This window comes from Pongo pygmaeus, chromosome 12 (assembly GCF_028885625.2).
Source record: "Pongo pygmaeus isolate AG05252 chromosome 12, NHGRI_mPonPyg2-v2.0_pri, whole genome shotgun sequence".
Lineage (NCBI taxonomy): Eukaryota > Metazoa > Chordata > Mammalia > Primates > Hominidae > Pongo > Pongo pygmaeus.
Window position 1 is genome coordinate 15,353,519 of NC_072385.2, and position 27,922 is coordinate 15,381,440.

A 27,922-nucleotide genomic window follows, 5' to 3' on the forward strand; every position below is an offset into this window, starting at 1 on the left:
TCCACTTTCCATTCCACGTTCCACTCTACTTTCCATTCTACGTTGCATTCCATTATATTCTGCGTTCCATTCCGCTTTCCATTCCACGTTACACTCCATTCCATTCCACGTTCCATTCCACGTTCCATTGCACGTTCCATTCCATTCCATTTCACATTAAATTCCACATTCCATTCTATTCCATTACACATTCCATTCGACGTTCCATTTCATTCCATTCCACATTCCATTCCAATCCACATTCCATTCCATTCCACGTTCCATTCCATTCTATTCCTCATTAACACTCCAATTTCCATTCCATTCCATTCCTTATTCCCTTCCATTCCATTGTATATTCCACATTCCATTCCATTCCATTCTATTCCAATCCCTTCCACTCCAAATTCCATTTCAAGTTCCATTCAACGTTCCTTTCCATTACATTCTGCGTTCCATTGCAAGTTCCATTCCACTTTACATTCCATTCCATTCCACGTTGCATTCCACGTTCTCTTCGATGTTCCATTCCATTCCATTCCTCTTTCCATTCCACGTTGCATTCCACATTCCATTCCATTCCATTCCACATTCCACCGCGCATTCCATTCCATTCCATTCCATATTCCATTGCACGTTTCATTCCATTCCATTCCACGTTCCATTCCATTCCATTCCACATTCCATTCCATTCCGTTGCACATTCCATTCTTTTCTCTTCCATTCCAAAATATTCCACATTCCATTCCATATTGCATTCCATTCCATTCCACTTTCTATTCCATTCCATTCCACATTCCATTAAATTCCATTCCAAATTTCATTCCTCATTGCATTCCATTTCATTCCATTCCACCTTACTTTCCATTCCATTCCACACTCCATTCTTTTCCATTCCACTTTCCATTCCGTTGCACATTCCTTTCCATTCCATTCCATTCCACACTCCATTCTTTTCCATTCCACTTTCCATTCCATTGAACATTCCTTTCCATTCCATTCCATGTTCCATGCCGTTCCATTCCACGTTCAATTCCACCTTCCATTCCATTCCATTCCACGTTCCTTTCCTTTATATTCCGTGTTCCATTCCACATTCAATTCCATGCCATTCCACCTTCCATTCCATTCCATTCCACCTTCCATTCCATTCCATTCCATGTTCCATTCCATTCCACATTCAATTCCGTTCCATTCCAAATTCCATTCCACATTCCATTCCACGTTCCATTCGACTTTCCATTCCACGTTCCATTCCACGTTGCACTCCATTCCATTCCACATTCGAATCCAAATTCCCTTCCATTCCATTCCACCATCCATTCCATTCCATTCCACATTCAATTGCACATTCCATTCAATTGCACATTCCATTCCATTCCACTCCACATTCCATTCCCTTGCATATTCCATTCCACATTCCGTTTACATTCTACATTCCATTCCATTCCATTGGACGTTACATTCCATTTCACTTTCCATTCAATTACACATTCCATTCCATTCTATTCCACATTCCATTCCATTCCATTCCATTCCACATTATATTCCTTTCCGTCCCACATTCAATTCCATTCCATTCCCTTCCACTTCCCATTCCACATTCCATTCCATTCAATTCCACATTCCATTCCATTCCATTCCACATTCCTTTCCATTCCATTCAACATTCCATTCCATTCCACAGTGAATTCCATCCTATTCCACAGTGAATTCCATTCCATTCCACATTTAATACAATTTCCACATTCCATTTCATTCCATTGGACATTCCATTCCATTCCATTGGACATTCCATTCCATTCCACACTCCATTCCATTCCATTCCACATTCCGTTCCATTCCACTCCATTCTACATTCCATTGCATTCCACATTCCATTCCACTTTCCATTCCATTGCGTTCCATTCCACAATCCATTCGATTCCATTCCATGCCACATACCATTCCAATGCATTCCACATTCCATTCCATTCAAATCCATTCCTTTCCATTTCATTCCGATTCTTTCCATTCCACATTCTCTTAGATTCCATTCCATTCCAGATTCCATTCCATTCCATTCCATTCCACATTCCATTCTTTTCCACATTCGATTCCATTGCACATTCCGATCCATGCCGTTCCATTCTTCCTTCCAATCCATTCCATTCCACGTTACATTCCTCTTTCCATTCCATTCCAACCCACATTCAATTCCATTCAATTTGACATTCCCTTCCACATTCCATTCCATTCCTTTCCACGTTACGTTTCACTTTCCATTCCTTTCTATTCCACATTCCATTCGACATTCCATTCCGTTCCATTCCACTCCTCTCTCCATTCCATTCCATTACATTCCACATTCCTTTCCATTCCCATCTTTTCCACATTCTTTTCCATTCCATTCCATATTCCGTTCCATTCGAAATTCCATTCCATTCCATTCCAAATTCCTTTCAATTCCATTCCATTCGATACCACATTGCGTTCCGTTCCATTCCACATTCCATTGCATTACATTCCATTCCCTTCCATTCCATTCCATTCCGCATTCCATTCCACATTCCATTCCGTCCCATTCCACATTCCATTCCATTCCATTCCACTTTCCATTCCATTACAATTCACGTTCCATTCCATTGCATTCCACGTTCCATTCCGCTTTCCATTCCACCTTCCATTTCACGTTCCATTCCATTACATTCCACGTTCCATTACCTTCCATTCCACTTTCCATTCCACGTTCCACTCTACTTTCCATTCTACGTTCCATTCCATTATATTCTGCGTTCCTTTCCGCTTTCCATTCCACGTTACACTCCATTCCATTCCACGTTCCATTCCACTTTCCATTGCACGTTCCATTCCATTCCATTTCACATTAAATTCCACTTTCCATTCTATTCCTTTACACATTCCATTCGACGTTCCATTTCATTCCATTCCACATTCCATTCCAATCCACATTCCATTCCATTCCACGTTCCATTCCATTCTGTTCCTCATTAACACTCCAATTTCCATTCCATTCCGTTCTTCATTCCCTTCCATTCCATTGTATATTCCATATCCCATTCCATTCTGTTCCATTCCAATCCCTTTAATTCCAAATTCCATTCCACGTTTCATTGAACGTTCCTTTCCATCACATTCCGCGTTCCATTGCAAGTTCCATTCCACTTTACATTCCATTCCATTCCACGTTGCATTCCACGTTCTATTCGATGTTCCATTCCATTCCATTCCTCCTTCCATTCCACGTTGCATTCCACATTCCATTCCATTCCATTCCACATTCCACCACGCATTCCATTCCATTCCATTCCACATTCCATTGCACGTTGCATTCCATTCCATTCCCCTTTCCTTTCCACATTTAATTCCATTCGATTCCATTCCACATTCCATTCCATTCCATTGCACGTTACATTCCATTTCATATACCATTCCATTCCACATTCCATTCCAATTTCCATTCCATGCCATTCCACTTTCCATTCCATTCCATTCCACATTCCATTCCATTCCATTCCACACTACATTCCTTTCCGTCCCACATTCATTTCCATTCCACACTACATTCCTTTCCGTCCCACATTCATTTCCATTCCATTCCATTCCCTTCCACATTCCATTCCACATTCCATTCCACTACATTCCACATTCGATTCCATTCCATTCCATTCCACGTTCCATTCCATTCCATTCCACCTTCCATTCCATTCCATTACATGTTCCGTTCCATTATATTCCACGTTGCATTCCATTCCATTCCATTCCACATTCCGTTCCATTCCATTCTACATTTCATTCCACATTCCACTCCATTCCATCCCACATTCCCTTTCATTCATTTCCACACTTCATTCCACTTTCAATTCCACATTCCATTCCATTCCATTCCATTCCATATTCCATTCAAGTCCTTTCCACATTCCATTTCATTACATTCCTCTTTCAATTCCATTGCACATTCCATTCCATTCCACTTTCCATTCCATTGCATTGCACTTTCCATTCCATACAATTCCACCTTCCATTCTATTCCATTCCACCTTCAATTCCATTCCATTCCACGTTCCATTCCATTATATTCCACGTACCCTTCCATTCCATTACATTCCCTTGCATTTCAAATTCCATTCCATTCAATTCCACTTTTCATTCCATTCCATTCCACATTCCAATCAATTCCTTTCCACTTTCCATTCCGTTCCATTACATTCCATTCCACTTTCCATTCCATTAAATTCCACCTTCCATTCCATACCACGTTCCATTCCATTCCATTCCACATTCCATTCCATTCCACATTCCATTCCCTTCCAATCCACTCCAAATTCCATTCCATTCCATTCCACATTTCATTCCGTTACATTCCACATTCCATTCCATTCCCATCTGCGTTCCATTACATTATATTCCGAGTTCCATTCCATTCCATTCCATTCCACATTTCATTCCATTCCAAATTCCATTCCACTTTAATTTGCACTCCATTCCACCTTCCATTCCATTCCATTCCACATTCCATTCCACATTCCATTCCATTCCATTCCACATTCCGTTCCACATTTCATTCCATTCCATTCCACATTCCTTTCCATTCCATTCCATATTCCACTTCCCATTCCATTCCATTCCAATCCATTCCACATTGCATTCCATTCCATCCCATATTACATTCCATTCCACAATCCATTCAATTCCACATTGCATTCCATTCCATTCCATTCCACGTTCCATTCCTTTCCCTTCAACCTTCCATTTCATTCCATTCCAAGTTCCGTTCCACTATATTCCACGTTCCATTCCATTCCATTCCATTCCACATTCCGTTCCATTCTTTTCTACCTTCCATTTCACATTGCATTCCCTTCCAATCCGCATTCGATTCCATTCCATTCCACATTCCAATCCATTCCATTCCTCATTCCTTTCCATATTCCATTCCATTCCAATTCTCATTCCATTCCATTCCACAATGCATTCCATTTCCTTCCATTCCACTTTCCGTTGCATTCCATTCCACGTTCCATTCCATTCAACTCCATTCCACATTCCAATCTATTATATTCCATTCCACATTCCATTCCACACTCCAATCCGTTCCATTCCATTCCAGTCCATATTCCATTGCATTCCATTCCATTCCATATTCCATTGCATTCCTTTCCACATTCCATTCCATTCCATTTCACATTCCATTCCATTCCATTCCACATTCCGTTCCATTCCATTTCAGTTTACTTACCATTCCCTTCCACATTCCATTCCATTTCAATCTACATTCCATTACACATTGCATTCCATGCCATTCCACATGCAATTCCATTCCCATCCACATTCCATTCCATTCCATTCCATTCCAGATTCCACACCATTCCATTCCACATTCCTTTCCATTCCACGTTACATTCCATTCCATTCCCTTCAATTCCATTCCATTACACATTGCATTCCATGCCATTCCACATGCCATTCCATTCCCGTCCACATTCCATTCCATTCCATTCCATTCCAATTTCCAATCCATTCCATTCCACATTCCATTCCATTCCATTCCATGTTACATTCCATTCCATTCCCCATTCCCTTCCATTCCATTCCATTCCATATTCCATTCCATTCCATTTGGCATTCCATGCCATTCCTTTACATGTTCCATTCCATTCCACTCCACATTCCATGTCATTCCGCTCCATTCCACAATCCTTTCCACATTCCATTCCATTCCACGTTCAATTCCAGTTTCCATTCCACATTGCTTTCCATTCCACGTTCCATTCTACTATCCATTCCACGTTCTATTTCATATTCCATTCCATTCCATTCCACGTTCCATTCCACATTCCATTCCATTCCATTCCACATTCCATTTCATTTCATTCCACATTCCATTCCACGTTCCATTCCATTCCATTAGACATTGCATTCTACATTCAATTCCCCAAACCATTTGACATTCCATTTCACTCCACTTTCCATTCCACATTCCACTCCACTTTCCATTACATTCCTCATTTCAGTCCTCTTTTCATTTTACTTTCCATTCCACATTTCATTCCATTTGATTCCATTTTCCATTTCACATTACATTCCGTTAAACATTCCATTGCACATTCCATTCCATTCCATTCCACATTCTATTCCACATTCCACTCCATGCCTTTTCATTCCATTCCTCTCCATTCCACATTCCTTTCCATTCCATTACAAATTCCTTTCCATTCCACTCCAATTCACACTCCATTCCATTTCATTTCATTCCATTCCATTTCAGAATCCATTGCATTGCATTCCATTCCACATTCGATTCCATTCTACTGCACATTCCATTTAAGTGCATTTCACTTTCCATTCCATTCCATTACGTTCCATGCCACATTCCTTTCCACATTACATTCCATTCAATTCCACTTTCCATTTTAGATTCCATTTCATTCCATTCCAGCTTCCATTCCATTCCATTCCAAATTTCATTCCACTTTCCATTCCTTTCCATTCCACATTGCATTCCAGAGTGCATTCCATTCCATTCCACATTCCGTTCCACATTTCACTACATTCCATTCCACATTCCATTCCATTCCACCTTCCAGGCCATTCCATTACACATTCCATTCCATTCAAATGCACATTCCACATTCCATTGCATGTTCCGTTCCACGCTCCATTCCACGTTCCATTCCATGTTCCATTCTGTTCCATTCCACATTCCTTTCCACGTTCCATTCCATTCCATAGCACATTCCATTCCATTCAATTCCACGTTCCGTTCCATTCCACATTCCGTTCCATTCCACTCCTTTCCTCATGCAATTCCATTCTATATTCTATTCCTTTCCATTCCATTTCCCACTCCATTCCATTCCATTCCACATTCAATTCCATTCCATTTCACTTTCCATTCCATTCCATTCCTTTCCAATCCAGATTCGTTTCCTCATTCCATTCCACATTCAATTCCACCTTCCATTCGTTTCCTTTCACATTCCATTCCACTCCATTCCACATTCTATTCCATTCCAATTCACTTTCCATTCCATTCCACTCCACATTCCATTCCATTCCATTCCATATTCCACATTCCATTTTAATTTGAATTCCATGTTCCATTCCAAGTTCCATTCCATTCCATTCCAAGTTCCATTCCACATTCCATTCCATTCCCTTACATTCCACATTCCATTCCGTTACTTTCCATTTTCCATTCCATTCCGCATTCCATTCCACATTGCATTCCTTTCCATTCAACATTTCATTCCACTTTCCATTCAATTCCATTCCACATTCCACTCCATTCCACATTCCTTTCCACATTGGATTCCTTTCCATTCTACATTCCATTCCACTTTCCATTCAATTCCATTCCACATTGCATTCCATTCCATTCTACATTCCACATTGCATTCCTGTTCCATGCCACGTTCCATTCCATTCCATTCCACATTCCATTCCATTCCATTCCACGTTCCATTCCATTTCATTCCAGGTTCCATTACACTTTCCATGCCACTTTCCATTTCACGTTCCACTCTACGTTCCATTCCATTCCTTTCCACTTTCCAGTCCATGTTTCATTCTGTTCCATTCCTCTTTCCATTCCACGTTCCATTCCACGTTGCAATACATTCCATTGCACATTCAATTCCATGCCATTCCACATTCCATTCCAGATTCCATTCTTTCCATTCAACATTCCATTCCATTCGATTCCACATTCCATTCCATTCCATTGTATATTCCATCCCAAATTCCATTCCATCCCATTCCACTTTCCATTCCGCATTCCATTCCATGCCATTCCAGTTTCCATTCAACATTCCATTCCATTCCACTCCACTTTCCTTTCCATTCCATTACATTCCAGTCCACATTCAATTCCATTCAATTCCATTCAATATTCTATTCCATTCCATTCCACTTTCCATTCCGCATTTCATTCCATTCCATTCCACTTTCAATTCCATTCGTTTCCTCATTCCATTCCATTCCATTCCATAGCAGTCCACATTCCATACTATTCCATTCCATTCCACATTCCATTCCATTCAATTCCGCATTTCATTCCATTTCTTTTCTCGTTCCATTCCATTGCGTTCCACGTTGCATTCCGTGGTCCATTCAACGTTCCATTCCATGTTCCATTCCATTACATTATAGGTTCCATTCCACTTTCCTTTCCATGTTCCACTACATCGCCTTCCACTTTCCATTGCACGTTCCATTCTACGTTCTATTCCACTATCCATCCCATTACATTCCGCGTACCATTCCACGTTCCATTCTTTGTTACATACCATTGCATTCCACGTTCCATTACATGTTCCATTCCATTCCGTTCCACATTCCATTCCACATTCCATTCCATTCCATACCATTCCAAATTCCATTCCATTGCATTCCGCATTCCATTACATTCCAATCCACATTCCATTCCATTCCATTCCACGTTCAATTCCATTGCATTCCACGTTCCATTCCATTCAATTCCACGTTCCATACCACTTTCCATTCTACGTTTCATTCCACGTTCCTTTCCACGTTCCATTCCAAGTTCCATTCCGCGTTCCATTCGACGTTCCATTAAATGTTCCAAATTCCCATTCCATTCCACGTTCCTTTCCACGTTCCATTCCATGATCCGTTCCGCATTCCATTCCATTTTCCATTAAATGTTCCAAATTCCCGTTCCATTCCACATTACATTCCTTTCCGTTCCACATTCCTTTCTACATTCCATTCCATTGCATTCCACATTCCATTCCATATTCCATTCCATTCCATTACTTTTCAGATTCCATTCCACTTTCCTTTCCATTACATTGTACATTCCGCTACGTTCCATTCCACATTTCATTCCATTCCATTAGATACCATTCCATTCCACATTCCATTCCTTTCCATTCCACATTACATTCCATTCCATCCCATTCCCTTCCACATTCCATTCCACATTCCATTCCACTTTCCATTCCATGCCATTCCACATTCCATTCCATTCCATTCCACATTCCCTTCCATTACATTCCTCATACCATTCCATTACTTTCCACATTCCATTCCATTCCATTCCACATTACACATTCCATTTCACTCTCCATTGCACGTTCCACTCCACATTCTATTCGAATTTCTTTTCCACATTCCGTTCCCTTCCATTTCATGTTCCATTCCATTGAATTCCACCTTCCATTCCACATTCCATACCTTCCCATTTCACCTTCCTATTCATTCCGTTCCGCATTCCATTCCATTCCACATTCCATTCCATTCCTTTCCACATTCTATTCCATTCCATTCCATGGTAGTACACATTCCATTCCATTCCATTCCATTCGACATTCCATTCCATTCTATTCCACATTCCTTTCCAATCCATTTCAAATTCCCTTCCATTCCATTCCACGTTCCATTCCACATTCCATTCCATGACATGCAACTTTCCATTCCACCTTCCATTACACATTCTGTTACATTCCATTCCACTTTCCAACTTTCCATTCCACGTTCAAGTCTATGTTCCATTCCACATTCCATTCCATTACATTCCACTTTCCTTTCCATTTCATTCCACATTCAATTCAATTAAATTCAACATTCTCTTCCATTATATTCCACGTTTCCTTCCATTGAATTCCATTCCATTCCACATTCCATTCTATTCCACATTATATTCCATTCCATTCCAGTCCTCATTCCTTTCCGTTCCAATCTGCATTCCATTCCATTACATTCCACATTCCCTTCCGTTCCATTATGCCTTCCATTCAATTATTTTCCACATTCCATTCAATTCCATTCCATTCCAGATATAATTCCATTCCATTCCAATCCTTTACACATTCCAATCGTGATTCCATTCTATTCCATTCCATTCCATTCCATTCCACATTGCATTCCACATTGCACTACATTCCTTTCCACATTCCATTCCATTACATATAACATTCCATTCTATTCCATTCCATTTTCCGTTCCATTCTATTTAATTCCATGCCATTTAACTTTCCATTCCATTCTATTCCATTCCATGCCATTCCACGCCATTCCTCTTTCCATTCCACATTGCCTTCTATTCCACTCCACATTCCATTAGACATTCCATTCCATTCCATAACACATTCAATTCCATTGCATTCCACATTGACTTCCATTCCATTCCACATTCTATTCCATTCCATTTCATTTTCCATTCCATTCCATCCCTTTCCTTTACACATTACTTTCCACATTGCATTCCATTTCATTCCATGTTGCTTTCCATTCCATTCCACTTTCCATTCAATTACATTTCATGCTCCATTCCGCATTTCATTCCATTCCATTTCACATTCCATGCAGTTCCATTCCACAATCTATTCCACATTCCATTCCATTCCATTCAACTTTCCATTCCATTCTCCATTGAATTCAATTCCACATCCCATTCCACGTTCTATTCCATTCCATTCCACATTCCATTCCTCTTTCCATTGCATTCCATTCCACATTCCATTCCATACTTTTGCATTCCAGTCTGCACACAATTCCATTCCATTCCATTTCAATCCACATTCAATTGCATTCCTTTCCATTCCACATTCCATTCCATTCCATTCCTCATTCGCTTCCATTTCATTCCACATTCCATTCCATTGCATTCCACATTCCATTCCATTCCATTCCACGTTCAATTCCATGCCATTTCCCATTTCATTCCACATTCAATTCAATTCCATTCCATATTCCATTCCATTCCATTCCTGTCCATATTCAATTCCATTCCATTCCATTGCATTCCAAATTCCTTTCCATTGCATTGCACATTCCATTCCATTCAATTCCACATTCCATTCCCTTCCATTCCACATTCAATTCCATTCCATTCCACATTCAATTCCATTCCATTCCACATGTCATTCCACATTCCATTCCAGTCCATTCCACATTCCATTCCATTCCGTACCAGTCCACATTCCATTCCATTATGTGTTCCATTACATTCCAAACCGCATTCCATTCCATTCCATTCTACATTCCATTCCGTTCCATTCCACGTTCCATTCCATTCCGTTACACGTTCCATACCATGTTCCATTCCACGTTGCAGTCTACGTTCCATTCCATGTTCAATTCCGCGTTCCATTCCTCATTCCATTCCATTTCATTCCACATTCCTTTCTACATTCCATTCCATGCCATTCCAAATTCCATACCAGTTTCCATTCCATTGAATTACATTCCAGATTCCATTCCACATTCCATTCCATTGCATTCTATATTCCAATACGTTCCATTACACATTGCATTCCATTCCGTTAGATTTCATTGCATTCCACATTCCATTCCATTCCATTCCTCATTCCATTCCATTCCATCCCATTCCCTTCCACATTCCATTCCACATTCTATTCCATTCTATTCCACTCCACTTTGCATTCCACATTCCATTCCAGTCCATTCCACATTCCCTTCCATTCCATTCCTCATTCCATTCCATTCCATTACACATTCCATACCATTCCATTCCATATTACGCATTCTATTCCACTTTCCACTCCACGTACCATTCCACATTCCATTCGAACTTCCTTTCCACTTTCAATTCCACTCCTTTACACATTCCATCCCATTCCTTTCCACATTCCATTCCACATTCCATTCCATTCCATTGCACTTTCCAATACACATTCTCTTCCATTCCAGTCTACATTCCATTCCTTTCCATTTAACTTTCCATTCCACATTACGTTCCATTCCCTTCCACATTCCATTGCATTCCGTGTTGCATTGCATTCCATTCCACATTCCATTCCAAACTCCATTCATTCCCATTCCACATTCCATTCCATTCCATTCCACATCCCATTATTTTCAATTCAATTCAATTCCACATTCCATTCCATTCCATTCCATTCCATTCCCTTTCACTTTCTATTCCACTTACCATTCCATTACATTCCACATTCCACTCCATTCCATTCCAGATACCATTCCATTCCATTCCATTCCATTCTATTCCCTCCCACATTACATTGTATATTCCATTCCATTTCATTCCAAATTCCATTCCATTCCATTCCATTCCACTTTCCATTCCATATTCCCTTCCAGTCCTTTCCACATTCAATTCCATTATACATTCCTTTTCATTCAACATAACATTCCATTCCATTTCACATTCCCTTCCATTAAATTCCATTCCATTCCACATTCCACTCCACATCGCATTCCATTCCATTCCACATTCCATTCATTTCCATTCCATTCCACATTCATTTCCATTCCACCTTCCATTCCATTCCATTCCACATTACATTCCATTTCATTGCATTCCACTCCACACTCCAATCCATTCACTTCCACTCCACATTGCATTCCATTCCATTCCCTTCCATATTCTATTGCAATCCATTCTGTATTCCCTTCCATTCCATGCCACATTCCTTTCCACTGCATTGCACATTCAATTCCATTCCATTCCATTCCACATTGCATTCCATTCCACTCCATGTTCCATTCCTTTCCATTCCACGTTTTATTCTACTTTGCATTGCATTCCTTTCCACATTCAATGCCACATTCCATTTCACTGCATTCCGCTCCACTTTCCATTTCACATTAAATTAAATTCCATTCCAGTCCATGTTCCATCCCATTCCATTCCATTCCCTATTCCATTCCATTTGATTCTACATCCCATTCCATTCCATTCCAAATTCCATTCCATTGTATTCCACATTACTTTCCCTTCCACATTCCATTCCATTCCACATTAAATTGCACATTCCATTCCATTTCTTTCCACCTTGCATTCCACATTAAATTCCACAATCCATTCCACCTTTCATTCCATTCCACATTCTGTTTCACATTCCATTCAACATTCCATTCTAGATTCCATTCCTTTCCATTCCACATCCATTCCACTCCATTGAATTCCACTTTCACTCCATTCCATCACACTGTTCATTCCATCCCTTTCCATTCCATTCTACATTCGATTCCTTTGAGTTTCACGTTCCATTCGACTCCATTTCATTCCATTCCAAATTCCATTCCATTCCATTCCATGCCACGTTCCATTCCTCATTCCATTCCACGTTCAATTCCATTCCATTCCACGTTCCATTCCACAATCCATTCCATTCCATTTCACGTTCGATTCCGCTTTCCAATCCATTGAATTCCACTTTCCATTCCACATTCCATTCCATTCCATTCCGCATTCCATTCCACGTTCCATTCTATTCCATTCCACTTTTCATTCCACGTACCACTATATATTCTATTCCAGAATCCATTCCATTCTCTTCAACATTGCATTAAACAATCAATTCCACAGTCCATTTCACATTCCATTCCTTTCCATTCCTCGTTCCATTCCTCAGTCCATTGCGTTCCGTACCAAATCCCATTTTTCATTCCGTTCCACATTCCTTTCGAAATTCCATTCCTTTCCATTCAACATTCCATTCCATTCCATTCCGCATTCCATTCCACATTCCATTCCATTCCATTCCGCATTCCATTCCACATTCCATTCCATTCCATTCCACATTCCATTCTACATCCCATTCCAGATTCCATTCCTTTCCATTCCACATTCCATTCCATTCAATTCCACATTCCACTCCACATTCCATTCCGGTTGCATTCCATTCAATTCCACATTCCATTCCATTCCACTCCACATTCCTTTCCAGTTGCATTCCATTCAATTCCACATTCCTTTCCATTTCATTCCACATTTCATTTCACATTCCATTCCACAATCCATTCCCCATTCAATTCCACTCAATTTCACATTCCTTTCCATTCCACTCCCCTTTCCATTCCATTTCACATTGCATTCCATTCAATTCCACTTTTCATTCCATTGCATTTCATTCCACATTCCACTCTATTCCATTCGGAATTCCATTCACTTCCATTCCATTCTATTCCACATTCCATTACTTTCCATTCTAAATTCCATTCCAATCCATTCCACATTCTATTCCACTTTCCATTGCTCATTCTATTCCACTTTCCTTTCCGTTTCATTCCTCATTCCATTCCATTCCATTTGAGATTCCATTCCACGTTCCATTCCGTTCCATTCCACATTCCTTTCCATGCAATTCATCATTCCTTTCCATTTCATTGCATTCCACATTCCATTCCATTCCATTTCCATTCCATTCAATTCCATTTCTTTCTATTACACATTCGCTTCCATTCCATTCCACATTCCATCACGTACCATTCCACATTCCATTCCATTCCACATTCCATCACTTACCATTCCACATTCCATTCCATTCCATTGCACATTTCAGTGCATTTAATTCTACATTCCATTCCATTCCAATCCACATACCGTTCCATTCCATACCACATTCCACTTCACTCCACAATCTATTAGGTTCCATTCCATGCATTTTCCATTCCATTTTCCATTCCATTCCATTCCACATTCCATTCCACATTCCATTCCACATTCCATTGCATTCCATTCCACATTCTATTCAACATATCATTCCAGTCCACATTCCATTCCACATTCCATTCCATTCCTTTGTAGTCCATATTCTGTTCAATTCCATTCCTTTCCACATTCCATTCCATTCGATGCTGCATTCCATTCCTTTCCATTCCAAATTGAATTCCAATACATTCCACATTCCATTCCTTTCCACGTTGCATTCAATTCCATTCCATTCCTATCGACATTCCATTCCATTCCACATTCCATTCCACATTCCATTGCATTCCATTCCAGATTCCATTACACTTTCCATACCATTCCATACCATTGCATTCCACATTCCATTCCATTCCATTCCAGTCCATTCCATTCCATTCCACGTTCCATTAAACTTTCCATTCCACTACATTCCATGTTGCAGTGCACGTTCCATTCAATGCTCCATTCCATTCCATTCCATGCTCCATTCCATTCCATTCCAGGTTTCATTCCATGATCCTTTCCACGTTCTGTTTCACGTTCCCTTCCATTCCATTCCACGTTCCATTGCACGTTCCACTAAACAATTCATTCCATTCCATTCCACATTTCATTCCATTCCTCATTCCTTTTAATTCCATTCAACATTGCTTTCCATTGAATTGCATTCCACATTCAATTCCACGTTACATTCCACATTCGATTCCATTTGATTCCACATTCCATTCCATACCATTTCTCATTCCTTTTCATTCCATTCCATTCAATTCAACATTCCATTCCATTCCATTTTGCATTCTCTTTCATTCCATTCCTTTCCACATTCCATTCCTTTCCATTCCACATTAAATTCCGTTGCATTTCACATTCCTTTTCATTCCATTCCTTTCCATTCCACAAACCTTTTCCTTCCATTCCACATTCCATTCCACACTACCGTCCAGTCTATTGCACATTCCATTGCATTCTATTCGACGTTCCATTCCACTTTCCGGTCCATTCCATTCCACATTCCATTCCATTCCATTCCACATTCCATTACATCCCACATTCCATTCCACATTCCATTCCATTGCATCCCACATTACATTCCAATCCATTTCACATTCCTTTTCATTCTATTACATTCCACATTCCATTCCATTCCAAACTCCATTCCACTTTCTTTTCCAATCCATTCCAAATTCCATTCCACTCCATTCAACTTTGCTTCCCAAATTCCATTCAATTCCATTCCACATTCCATTCCATTCCATTCCATTCCACATTCAATTCCATTACACTTTCCATTCCACATTCCATTCCATTACATTCCGCTTTCCATTCCATTCCATTCCATGTTCCATTCCACTCCTTTCCTTTCCACATTCTCTTCCATTCCATTCCGCTTTCCATTCCATTCCATTACACATTCCATTCCATTCCAATTCAGTTTCCATTCCATTCCATTCCACATTCCATTCCACGTTCCTTTCCACATTGCATTATATTCCATTCCATTCCACATTCCTTTCCCTTCCATTCAACATTCCATTCCATTCCATTCCAGATTCCATTCCATTCCATTCCACAATCAACACTTTTCCATTCAATTCCACATTCCATTCCATTCTATTCCATGTTCCATTCGACAATCCATTCAATTCCTTTCCACCTTCTGTTCCATTCCATTCCACCTTCCATTCGTCATTTCATTTCATTCCATTCCACATTCCATTCCAGGCCATTCCACATTCCATCCATCTTTCCATTCCTTTCCATTCCGCATTCTATTTCACATTCCATTCCATGCCATTCCACCTTCCATTCAACATTCCATTCCATTCTATTCCACATTCCATTCCATTCCATTCCACATTCCATTCCATTCCATTCCATTCCATATTCCTTTGTATTCCATTCCAATTGCTATTCCATTCCACATTCCATTCCATTCCATTCCACGTTCCATTCCATTCTATTCCATGTTGCATTCCATTCCTTTCCACGTATCATTCCACTTTCCATGCTACTTTGCATTCCGCTTTCCTTTCCATGTTGCGTTCCATCCCATTCCACATTCCATTCTCTTCCATTCCACATTAAATTCCTTGTTCCCTTCCATTCCATTACACATTCCATTCCATTTTCCATTCCATTCCAATCCAGGTTCCATTCCACATTGCATTTCATTCCATTCAACTTTCTGTTCCATTCTATTCCTTGTTCCATTCCGCATTCCATTCCATTCAATTCCGCATTCGATTCCAATGCATAATACTTTTCATTCCGCATTCCACGTTACATTCCATTCCACATCCCACTGCACATTCCATTCCATTCCCATCCATTCCACAATCTATTCCACACCATTCCACTCCATTCCACATTCCATTCCACATTCCATTACATTACAGTACATTCCACATTCTGTTCAATTCCATTGCATTCCACGTTGCATTCCATTCCACATTCCATTGCCACATTAATTCAATTCCATTCCATTCCACGTTCCCTTCCATTCCACTCCACATTCCTTTCCATTCCACTCCATAACGTGGAAATTAATGGAATGGAATGTGGAATGGAATGTGGAATGGAATGGGATGGAACGTGGTGTGGAAAGCAATGGGATGTGGAAAAGAATGGAATCGTATGGAATGTGGAATGGATTGGTATAGAATGGAAAGGAATGTGGAATGGAAAGGATTTGGAAGGTGCATGGAATGGAAAGGAATATGGAGCAGAATGGAATGGAATGGAATGGAATGTGATGGAATGGAGTGTAATTAAATGTGGTATGGAACGGGAAATGGAAAGTGGAATGGAACCAGGAATGGAATGGAATGGAACTTGTAATGGAATGGAAAGTAATGTGGAATGTATGGAGGAAATGAATAGAAAGGAACATGGAATGGAACGTGGAATACATTGTGGAATTGAATGGAATGGAACATAAAGTGGAACGTTGAATGGAACTTGGAATGGAACATAGAATGTAATGTGGAATGGAATGGAATGGAATGTGGAAGGGAATGGAATGGAATGGAATATGGAAGGGAATGGAATGGAATGTGGAATGGAGTGTGGAATAGAATGTGGAAAGGAATGTGGAATGGAATGAAAAGGAATGGAATGTGGAATAGAAAGGAATGGAATGTGGACTGGAATGGTATGGAAAATGGAATGGAATGTGGAATGGAATGAAACGGAATGGAATGTGGAATGGTACGGATTGGAATGTGGATTGGAATGGAATGGAATGTGGTTGGAACGGAATGGAATGTGGATTGGAATGGAATGGAACATGGAATGGAATGTGGAATGGAATGGAATGGAATGTGGAAAGGAATGGAGTGGAATGCGGAATGGAAAGAATGGAAGGTGGAATGGGATGTGAAATGGAACATGGGATGTGAAGTGGAATGTAGCGTGGAATGGAACACGGAATGCATTGGAATGAAATGTGGAATGGAATGGAATAGAATGTGGAATGGAATGGAATGAAATGTTGAAAGGAATGGAATTGAGTGGAATGTGGAATGGAATGGAATGGAATTGAATGGAATGCAGACTGCAATGGAATGGAATGTGGAATGGAATGGAATGGAATGTGGAAATGAATGGAATGGAATTGATTGGAATGTGGAATGGAACGGAAAGGAACGTGGAATGGAATGTGGAATGGAATGTGGAATTGATAGTGTAATGGAATTGAACGGAATGTGGAACAGAATGGAATTGAATGGAATGTTGAATGCTATGTGTGAAGGAATGTAGAATGGAATGGAATGGAATGTGGAATTGAATGGAATGGAATGTGTAACGGAATGGAATGGAATGGAATTGAAAGTGAAATAGAATGTGGAAAGGAATGTGAAATGGAATGTTGAATGGAATGTGGAACCGATTGAAATGGAACATTGAAAGGAATGGAATGCAACGTGTAATGAGATGCAATGGAACGTGGAATGGAACATGGAATGGAATATGGAATGGGACGTGTAATGGAAAGTTGAATTGAGTGTGTAATGGAATGGAATGGAATGTGGTGTGAAATGTGGAATGGAATGCAAAGGAATGATAATGGAATGTGGAATGGAATGTGGAATGGAATGTGGAATGGAGTGGAATGGAATAACGAATGAAATGTGGAATGGAATGTGGAATGGAACGGATTTGAATGAGGAATGGAATGTGGAATGGAATGGAATGGAACGTGGAATAGAATGGAATGGTACGAGGAAAGTAGCATGCAATGGAATGGAATGGAACGTGGAGTGGAACATGGAATGGATTGTGGAATGGAACGTGGAATGTTTTGTGGAATGTTTTGTGGAACATTTTATGGAATGGAACTTGGAATGGAATGGAATGGAATGTGGAATAGAATCTGGAATGGAATGTGGAATGCAATTTAATAGAATGTGGAATGGAATGTGGAATGCATCAGAATGGAATGACAAATAGACTGTGGAATGGAATGTGGAATGGAACGTGGAATGGAATGGAATAGAACTTAGAGTGTAACGTGGAATGCCATGTGGAATGGAACGTGGAATAGAAAGAGGAATGCAATGAAATGGAACGTGGAATGGAATGTGGAATGCAATTTAATGGAAGGAGGAATGGAATGTGGAATGCAATGGAATGGAAGGAGAAATGCAATGTGGATGGTAAGGTGGAATGGAACGTGGAATGGAATGGAAAGAGGAATGGAATGTGGAATGGAATGGAATGGAAAGTGGAATGGAATGCAGAATCGAATGTGGAATGGAAAGGAATGTGTAATGCAGGGTGAAATGCAATGGAATGGAATGTTTAAACGGAATGGAAAGGAATGTTGAATGGTATGTGGACTGGAAGGGAATGCACTGAGGAATGGGATGTGGAATGGAATGGAATTGAATGTGGAATTGAATGCTCAGTGGAATGTGGAATGGAATGTTCTGGAATGTGGAATGGAAAGTGTAATGGAATGTTGAATGGAATGTGGAATGGAATGTGGAATGGAAAGTGTAATGGAATGTTGAATGGAATGTGGAATGGAATGTGGAATGGAAAGTGGAATAGAATGTGGAATGGGACAGGGAATGATATGGAATGGAACGTGTAATGGAAATTTTAATGGAATGAGGAATGGAATGTGGAATGTAACATGCAATGGAATGGAATGGAAAGTGGAATTGAACGGAATGGAATTTGTAATGGAATGCAGAATGGAATGGAAAGGAACGTGGAATGGAACATGGAATGCATCATGGAATGGAACTTGGAATGGAACGTGGAATGTTAAGTTTAATGGAATGTGAAATGGAATATGGAATGGGACATGAAATGTAATTGAATGCAATGTGGAATGGAAAGTGTAAAGTAACGTAGAATGGAAAGTGGAGAAGAATATAATGGAATGTGGAAGGGAATGTGCAAAGGAAAGGAATGGTATGTTTAATGGGATGTTGAATGGAGTGTTGAACGGAATGGAATGGAATATGGTATGTGGTGTTGTATGGAATGTGGAATGGAATGCAATGGAATGTGGAATGGAATGTGGAATGGAAGAGAATGCAATGTGGAATGGAATCTGGAATGGAATGTGCAAATGAAAGTGGAATGGAACGGAATGGAATGTGGAATGGAATGTGGAATTGAATGGAATGGAAAGTGTAATGGAACGTGGAATGGAACGTCGAATGGAACGAGCAATTGAAAGACGAATGCAATGAGCATTGGATGTGGAATGTAAAGTGGAATGGAATGTAATGGAAAGTGGAATGGCACGCGGAATGTAATGTAATGGAACGTGGAATGGAATCTGGAATTGAATGTGGAAAGGAACATTGAATGGAACGTGGAACGCAACGGAATGGAAAGCGGAATGGAATGTGGAATGGAATGTGGAATAGAAAGAAATGGAATTCACAATGGATTGGAATTTTATGGAATGCGGAATGGAATGGAATGGAATGGAACTGAAAGGAATGTTGAATTGAATGGAAAGGGAAGTGGAAAGGAATGGAATGGAATGTGGAATGGAATGGAATGGAATGGAATGTAAGGTGGAATGGAATGTGAAATGGAATGTGGAATGGACCATGGAATGGAACACCTAATGGAAAGTGGAATGGAACGTGGAATGGAACGGAGGGCAACGTGGGATGGAAATTGCAGTGGAATGGATTGGAATGTGGAATGCAGTGTGGAATGGAATGTGGAATTGAATGGAATAGATTGGAACGTGGAATGGAATGGAATGGAATAGAATGGAATGTGGAATTGAATGGAATTGAACAGAATGTGGAATGGAATGAAAAGGAATGGAATGTGGAATGGAATGGAATGGAATGTGGAAAGGAATGTAATTGAATGTAAATTGGGGGTCGAATGGAATGCAGTGGAATGTGGAATGGAATGTGGAATGGAATGGAATGGAATGTGGAATGGAGTGTGGAATGGAATGGTATGGAAAATGGAATGCAATGTGGAATGGAAAGAAATGGAATGTGGAATGGAAAGGAAAGGAATGAGGAAAGGAATGTGGAATGGAAAGGAAAGGCATGTGTAATTGAATGGAATGGAATGTGGAATGAAATGGAATGGAACATGGAATAGAATGTGCAATGGAATGTGGAATTGAATGGAATGTAATGTTGAATGGAATGGAAAGGAATGTGGAATAGAATGGAATGGAATGGAATGCAATGGGAATAGAACGTGGAATGTAACGGAATGGAATAAAATGTGGAATTGTATGGAATGGAATGTGTAATGCAATGGAATGGAATGTGGAATGTAAGGGAATAGAAGGTGGAATGGATTGTGGAATGAAGTGGAATGGAATGTAGAATGAAATGGAATGGAAGGTGGACTAGAATTTTGAATGGAATGTGGAATGTAAATTGGAATGGAATGGAATGGAATGTGGAATGGAATGGAATGGAATGTGGAATGGAATTGAATGGAATGTGGAATGGAATTGAATGGAATGTGGAATGGAATGGAATGCAAATTGGAATGGAACAGGTAATAGAATGGGATGCAATGCGGAATGGAATCTGGAATGGAATGGAATGGAGTGGAAAGGAATGTGGAATGGAAGGTGGAATGGAATGGAATGGAATGGAATGTGGAATGGGATTGAATGGAATGTGGAATGGGATTGAACGGAATGTGGAATGGAATCAAATGGAATGTGGAATGCAAGGTAATGGAATGCAATTTGGAATGGAATGGAAAGGAATGTGGAATGGAATGCAATGTAATGTGGAAATGAATGGAAGGAAATGTTGAATGGAATGGAATGCTATCTGGAATGCAATGTGGAAGGAAGTGGAATGGAATGTGGAATGGAATGGAATGGAATGTGAAATGGAATGTGGAATTAGACGAAATAAATTGTTGAATGGAATGGAATGGAATCTGGAATGGAACGTGGCATGGAAGGTGGAATGGAATGGAATGGAACGTGCAATGGAGTGTGGAAAGGAACAGGGAATGCAATGGAATGTAACGTGGAATGTAGCGTAGAATGGAAAGTGGAATGGAAAGTGGAAAGTAATGGAATGGAAAGTAGCACAGAAACTGGAATGCAACGTGGAATGGAACGTGGAATGTAATGGAATATAATGAGGAATGGAATGGAATGTTATGTAGAATGGTATGGGATGGAATGTGGAAGGGAATGGAATGGAATGTGGAATGGAATGGAATGGAATGTGGAATGGAATGAAATGGAATGTTGAATGGAATTGAATGGAATGGAATGTGGACTGGAATGGAATGTGGACTGGAATGGAATTGAATGGAATGGAATGCTTATTTTAATGGAAAAAGAATGTGGAATGGAAACAGGAATGGCATGGAATGGAATGTGGAAAGGCTAGTAGAATGGAATGGAATGGAATGTGGAATGGAATGTAATGGAGTGTGGATTGGAATGGAATTGAATGTGGAGTGGAATGGAATGGAATTTGGAATGGAATGGAATGGAAAGGAATGTGAAATTGAGTGGAAAGGAATGATGAATGGAATGGAATGGAATGTGGAATGGAAGGGAATGGAATATGGAATGGAATGTGGAATGGAATGTGGAATAGTATGTATAATGGAAAGTGGATTGGAGTCAATTGGAATGTGGAATGGAAAGTGGAATGGAATGTAGAATGGAACGGTATTGAATGTGGAGTGGAATGGAATGGAATGTGGAATGGAATGGAATGGAATGTGGAATGGAATGGAATGTTGAAGGGAATTGAATGGAATGTGGATAGGAATGTGCAATGGAATTGAATGGAATGTGGAATGGAATGTAGAATGGAATGGATTGTAATGTGCAATCTAAAGTGAAATGGAATGGAATGGAAACAGGAATGGAAGGTGGAATGGAACGTGGAATGGAATGTGGAATGGAGAGGAATGGAAAGTGGAATGCATTGGAATTCAATGGAATGTGGATTGGAAATCAATGGAAAGTGCAACGGAATGGAATGGAATGGAATGAAATGGAATTTGAATTCGAATGGATTGGAATGTGGAATGGAATGGAATGGAATGTGGAAAGGAATGGAATGGAAATTGGAATGGAATGGAATGGAACGCAAAGTGGAATGGAGTGGAATTGAAAGTTGAATGGAATGGAATGGTATGTGGAATGGAACGGAATTTAATGGAATGCAACATGGAAAGGAAAGTGGAATGGAATGGATCGGAAAGTGGAATGGAACGTGGAATGCAATGGAATGGAAAGTGGAATAGAACTTGCAGTGGAATGGAATGGAAAATGGAATGGTACGTCAAATGCAATGTAGAATCGAAAGTGGAATGGAAAATGGAATGGAATGTGGAATGTGGAATGGAATGGAATGTGGTACGGAATGGAATGGAATGTGGAATCGAATGTGAAATGGAATGGAATGCAATGTGGAAAGGAATGTGGAATGGAATTGAATGGAATGTGGAATCGAAGGTGAAATGGAATGGAATGCAATGTGGAAAGGAATGTGGAATGGAATCGAATGGAATGTGGAATGAAATCGAATGGAATGTGGAATCGAATTTGGAATGAATTGTGGAATGCAATGGAATGGAATGCAATGTGGAACGCAATGGAATGGAATGTGGTATGGAATGGAATGGAATTTGGAAAGAAATGGAATGGAATGTAGAATGGAACGAAATGCTATGTGGAAAGCATTGTGGAATGGAGTGGAATGGAATGTGGAACGGAATGTGGAATGGAATATGGAATGGAATGGAATGGAAAGTGAAATGGAATATGGAATTTAATGGAATATAATGTGGAATGGAATGGAATGGAACGTGGAATGGAATGGAACAGAATGTAGACTGGAATGGATTGCAATGTGGAATGATATTCAATGGTATGTGGAATGGAATATCGAACGGAATGTAAGGTGGAATAGTATCTGGAATGGAATGGAATGGAATGTGGAATGAAATGTCGAATGGAATGCAGTGGAAGTGGAATGTAATGTGGAATTCAATAGAATGTAAGGTGGAATGGAATGGAACGTGGAATGGAATGGAATGGAATATGGAATGGAAAGTGGAATGTAATGGAACAGAATGCGGATTGGAATGTGGAATTCAATGCAATGGAATGTGGAATGGAAGGCGGAATGGAATGCAAAGGATTGTGGAATAAATTGGAAAGAAACATGGAAGGAATGTGGAATGGAATGCAGCGTCAAATGGAATGTTGAATGGAATGGAAATGAATGTGGAAGGGAATGTGGAATTAAATGCAATACAATGTGTAATGGAATGTTGAATGGGATGTAATGTAACGTTGAAAGGAACGTGGAAGGCAACGTGGAATGTAATGGAAGGGAACACAGAATGGAACGTATAATGGAACGTGGAATGGAACACAGAATGGAAAGTGGAATGGAACGGAATGGAATGTGGAATGGAAAAGAATGGAATGGAATGTGGAATGGAATGGGGACTGGTATGGATTGGAATGGAATGGAATCTTTAAAGGAATGGAATGGAAGGTGTAATGGAATGCAATGCAATCTGGAATGGAAAGGAATAGAATGTGGAATGGAGTTGAATGGAATGGAATGTGGACTGGAAAGGAATGGAATGGAAGGGAATATGGATTGGAATGGAAAGGAATGTAGAATGTAAACCTGAATGGTATTGAATGGAATGTGGAATGGAATGTGGAATGGAGTGGAATTGAAGGTGGATTGGAAGGTGAAATGGCATGGAATGGAATGTGGAACGGAATGTGGAATGGAAATTGGAATGGAAAGTGGAATGCAAAGAAATGCAACGTAGAATGAAACGTGGAATGGAACGTCGAATGGAATGTGGAATGAGGAATGGAATGGAATGGAATGTGGAATGGAGTGGAATTGAATGTGGATTGGAAAGGAATGGAATGTGGAATGGAATGGAATGTAGAATGGAATGGATTGCAATCTGGAATGGAATGTGGCGATGGAATGGAATGTGGAATGGAACGGAATGCAATGTGGAATAGAATTGAATGGAATTCAATGTGGAATGCAACGTGGAATGTAATGCAGTGTAAAGTGGAATGGAACGCGGAACGGAATGGAGTGGAATCTGGAACGGATGGAATACAATGTGGATTGGAATGGAATGGAATGTGGAATGGAAACGAATGGAATGTGGAACAGAATTGAATGGAATGTGAAATTGAAAGTAAAATGGAACGGAATGCAATGTGTAATGGAATATGGAATGGAACGGAATGGAATGTGAAATGGAATGGAAAGGATTGTGGAATGCAAAGTGGAATGGAATGGAATGGAACGTGGAATGGTACATCGAATGGAATGTGAAATCGAACGTGGAATGGAAAGTAGAATCGAATGTGGAATGTGGAATTTAATGGAATGGATCGTTGAATGCAAAGTGCAGTGGAATGCAATGGAACGTGGAATGGTACGTCGAATGGAATGTGGTATTGAACATTCAAAGAAAAGTGGAATGTAATGTGAAATGTGGAATGGAATGGAATGCGGAAAGGAATAGAATGGAATGTGGTATGGAATGGAATGTGGAATGGAATGTGGAATAGAATGGAATGCAATGTGGAATGGAATGTTGAATGGAATGGAATGGAATGTGGAATGGAATGTGGAATGCAATGTGGAATGGAATGTGGTATGGAATGGAATGTAGAATGGAATGTGAAATGGAATGGAATGCAATGTGGAAAGGAATGTTGAATGGAATGTGGAATGGAATGGAATGTAAAGTGGTATGGAATGGAATGGAAAGTGGAATGGAATATGTAATGAAATGGGATGCAATGTGGAATGGAAAGTGGAATGGAATGGAATGGAATGGAAAGGAATGTGGAATGGAACGTGGAAAGGAATGGAATGGAATGGAATGTGAAATGGGATTGAATGGAATGTGGAATGGAATCAAATGGAATGTGGAATGCAAAGTAATGGAATGCAAGGTGGAATGGAGTGGAAAGGAATGTGTAATGGACTGCAAAGGAATGTGTAATGGAATGCAATGTAATGTGGAAAAGAATGGAATGAAATGTGGAATGGAATGGAAGGCTATCTGGAATGCAATGTGGAAGGGAGTAGAATGGAATGTGGAATGGAATGGAATTAATGGAATATGGAATGGAATGCAAATGAATGTTTAACGGATTGGAATGGAATGTAGAATGGATTGTAGAATGTAATTGAATGGAATGCGCAATGGAATGTGGAATGGAATGGAATGGAATGCGGAATGGAATGGAATGGAATGTGGAGTGGAATATGGAATGGTATTGAATGGAATGTGCAATGGAATGGAAAGGAATGCAACGGAATGTGGACTGGAATTTAAAGGAATGTGAAATGAAATTGAATGGAATTGAATGGAATGTGGAATGCAATGGAATGGTATGTGGAATGGACTGTGGAATGGACTGTGGAATGGAATGTGGAATGCAATGGAATGGAACGTGGAATGGAACGTGGAATGCAAAGAAATGGAATGAAATGTGGAATGGAATTTAAAGGAATGTGGAATGAAATTGAATGGAACATAATGGAAAGTGGAATGGAAAGTGTAATGGAATGGAATGGAATTTTGAAAAGAATGGAATGGAATGTGGAATGGAATGTAATGGAATGTGGAATGGAAGGAAAAGAAAGTGCATTGGAATGGAAAGGAATGGAATGTGTAATGGAATGGAATGGAATGTGGACTGGAATGGAATGGAATGTGGAAAGGAATGGAATGGAATATGGAATGGAATGGAATGGAATGCGGAATGGAATAGAATGGAGTGGAATGGAATGGAAAGTGGAATGGAAAGGAATGGAATGTGGAAAGGTATGTAATAGAATGGAATGTGAAACAGAATGGAATGGAATGTCGAATTGAATGGAATGGAATTTGGAATGGAATGCAATGTGTAATGGAATCGAATGGAATGTGAAATGCAGTGGAATGAAATGTGGAATGGAATGGAATGGAATACGGAATGGAATGGGATGGAATGTGGAATGGAATGTGGAATGGAATGGAATGCAATGTGGAACGGAATGTGGAATGGAATGTAACGGAAGGTGGAATGGAACATGGAACAGAATGCAATGGAATGCAAAGTGGAATGGTAGGGAATGGAATGTGGAATGGAATGTGGCATTTAATGTGGAATGGAATGTGGAAAGCAATGCAAAGGAATGTGGAATGTAAAGTAATGGAAATGTATGGAATATGGAATGGAAAAGAATGGAATGTGGAATGGAAAGTAATTGAATGTGGAATGGAATGTGTTATGGTATGTAGACTGGAAAGTGGAATGCAATGGAATGGAATGTGGAATGGATTGGAAAGGAATGTAATGGAATGCAGAATGTAATGGAATGGAATGGAATGGAATGTGGAATGGAATGGAATGGAATGGAATGTTGAATGGAATGGAATAGAATGTGGAATGGAAGGGAATGGAGTGGAGTGTGGAATGGATTGGAATGGAAAATGTATTGGAATGGAATGGAATGTGGAAAGGAATTGAATGGAATGGAAGGTGGAATGGATTGGAACTTGGAATGGAATGGAATAGAACATGGAATGGAATGGAACGGAATGTGCAATGGAACGCAACGGAACCTTTAATGGAATGGAATGGAATGCGGAATGGAATGGAATGGAACGTGGAATGGAATGGATGGTGGCATGGAATGGAATGGATGGTGGCATGGAATGGAATGGAACGTGGATTGGAATGGAATGGAAAGTGAAATGGAATGGAATGGAATGTGGAAAGGAATACAATGGAATGTGGAATGGAATGAAATGGAATGTGCAATGGAATGTTGAATGGAAATGAATGGAATGGGGAATGGAATGTGGAATCGAATGGAAAGTGGAATGAATTGGAATGGAATGCAATGTGTTATGGAATGGAATTGAATGAGATGGAATTTGGAATGGAATGTGGAATGGAATGGAGTGGAATGTGTAATGGAATGTGGAATGGAATTTAATGAATTGAGAATGGAATGTGGAATTGAAAGGAATGGAGTATGG